This window comes from Palaemon carinicauda, chromosome 1, assembly GCF_036898095.1.
Source record: "Palaemon carinicauda isolate YSFRI2023 chromosome 1, ASM3689809v2, whole genome shotgun sequence".
NCBI classification, from domain to species: Eukaryota; Metazoa; Arthropoda; class Malacostraca; order Decapoda; family Palaemonidae; genus Palaemon; species Palaemon carinicauda.
This window is the reverse complement of record NC_090725.1, coordinates 37,414,256-37,416,755: the sequence shown is the minus strand read 5'-3', so window position 1 is coordinate 37,416,755 and position 2,500 is coordinate 37,414,256. Positions and strand designations below refer to the sequence as shown.

At 28.9% G+C, this 2,500-nt stretch overlaps 1 protein-coding gene across 4 annotated transcripts in view; it reads right to left on the bottom strand.

Moving 5' to 3' along the window:
• Positions 1-2,500, bottom strand: part of LOC137641700 (probable glutamate receptor) — a 45,120-nt gene that overhangs the window by 28,261 nt on the left and 14,359 nt on the right. For 3 of the 4 annotated variants that reach the window (XM_068374504.1, XM_068374506.1, XM_068374507.1), the window contains exon 8: positions 2,449-2,500. This exon is cut by the window's right edge and continues 239 nt beyond it. The exons of the other annotated variant lie outside the window; for it this stretch is intronic. The gene's annotated coding sequence lies outside the window, so the exon portion shown is untranslated. Of the gene's footprint in view, positions 1-2,448 lie in introns of those variants that run through there. 4 annotated transcript variants of the gene reach the window in all.

Here is a 2,500-nt window from a genome sequence, read left to right as displayed (position 1 = left end):
ATTTGTGACCAATAACCATCTTTCACATTATTTGTTTCGCACATTCTAACAGGATTTATATGACAATATTCTCATGTATAGATCTTTTCTGTATTCGAATAAATATTGATGGTTTTATCAGTATTCAGGACAGTTGAGACGCAAATTTTCACAGCATTTTTTAGACCGATTATAATTTTATCTCGAAATAAAATAATACATCGAAAAAATCAAAGTTGAATGATCACAGTTCCTTTTGTATACATAATTTATTAGTTAGATGAAGAAAGCTTATGTTAGGACAATTTTATAGGCCTATATGAACGCATATAGCAGACCAAACAACGGACCAGTAAAGACGTCAATAAGGTGAATGTTAATCATAAAATATTGATATATAACGAGACAACATGTCTTGTTTTCTCGGCCTCTCTTATTGTGATCGTTATAATCACACAAAAGGGTATTTTCCCGTCTCTGTTCTTAGTGATGATTTATGAAATACTTAGTTATTATTCATGTGCACAAGTCAGAATTTTCTGTGTATCTACGTAGTTCATCATTTTATAGTGTCTATCTTATATTTCCTCAGCCTTATTTATTTGCTATATATTTTCTTTCCTTCGGGTATTAATATAAATGAATTTGTCCTCGTGTCTTCAGTTATAATTAATAGAAAACTTAATGCTGTGGCTGAAATTTATAAAACTGAGCAAGTTCTGTGAAATAATAATAATGGTGGCATGTTAATTGATGCAATAATTCGTTTCAAAATACATAGCCCTGAAATAATGATAAATTCATTGCACACAGAAGCTTCCAGCACAACCGAGAGCTCAAAAGTTATAGTGTCTATCTTATATTTCCTCAGCCTTATTTATTTGCTATATATTTTCTTTCCTTCGGGTATTAATATAAATGAATTTGTCCTCGTGTCTTCAGTTATAATTAATAGAAAACTTAATGCTGTGGCTGAAATTTATAAAACTGAGCAAGTTCTGTGAAATAATAATAATGGTGGCATGTTAATTGATGCAATAATTCGTTTCAAAATACATAGCCCTGAAATAATGATAAATTCATTGCACACAGAAGCTTCCAGCACAACCGAGAGCTCAAAAGTTAATTGCTAGCAGAAATAGATTTGAATTGTTGAATTTAAATGTAGGCTAGTGACATCTATATTTAATAATGTAATACTTGTGGTCCCCTTGACCCCAAATATTATTCAGTATATGCTTCCTTAAATAGTAATACCTGATTTTGATAGAGATATTGTGGACTGTAATCCACTTTGGTCTGTTCTCAAGATAAACAAGATGGTAACAATGTCATAAAATTATCTTCATTAAATCATCATCTCGAAGGTAAAGCTCTCAGAACAACTGAAGATTTAGTTTTAATTCCTGTTAACTTTGATGTAGATATATCATGTTTTTCTAATTATGAAAAAGCAGAACAACACTAAATACGCCAGAATTTACAGCAGTTGACGGTTTCCTCTTGAGGTCCTGTAAGACTGGTAATAGGCAAGACGTTTTCTTATCCTTTTTTCACAGATTTATCCCTATTCGGGGATGCCATTTAAAATGAAGCTTCTTTTTTCATCTACTTATGTCCTATATCCTTTCCTCTAGCACTTCTTTATCCTTCATATAATCTCCAATGAAATCTTTATACCTGGTCACATATCGCCTTCTCCTCCTCGTACCATTCACCCCCACGTACAACACTTCTTTTGCCCCATATTGCTCTTTTCCTCTATTGCACTTCTTTGATACCACAGAGACCTATAATCTACTTCTTAATATGATTACGTCTAACCCTCTCAATTCTGGTTACTGCACACATCCACGTATGCATCTTTATCTCAGTTATGTCCAACTTCCCATTTATTTCTTTATTGGAAAACTTTTGATTTATTTCACTGCTAAATTGAATCTTAGTTAACTACATTATTCTACACATAAACGCAGACATGGATATCTATATGTATATATAGGTATACATATATGTATATATAGGTATACACACACACACACACACACATATATATATATATATATATATATATATATATATCAATATCTATATCTATATCTATATCTATATATATATACATATATATATATATAAATATATATATATATATATATATATATATATATATATATATATGCGTCTGTATATATATATAAATATATATATATATATATATATATATATATGTGTGTGTATATATATATATATATATATATATGTATATATATATGCATATATATATATATAAGTATATATGTGTGTGTTTAAATGTGTTTGTATATATTTCTTAATATCAATAATAATTAAGTGCATTGGTAACTTTTTTACTTGTGACTTTAATTACAATTGGATGAAAAATAATAGATTCTTCATTTGTATCCTAGTTATGAAAAAAAAGTGATATGAAAACTGAATAACGCTATTTTACCTTTATTCTCGTAATAAGTAATCATATCATATGCAGCATTCGTTAATTACT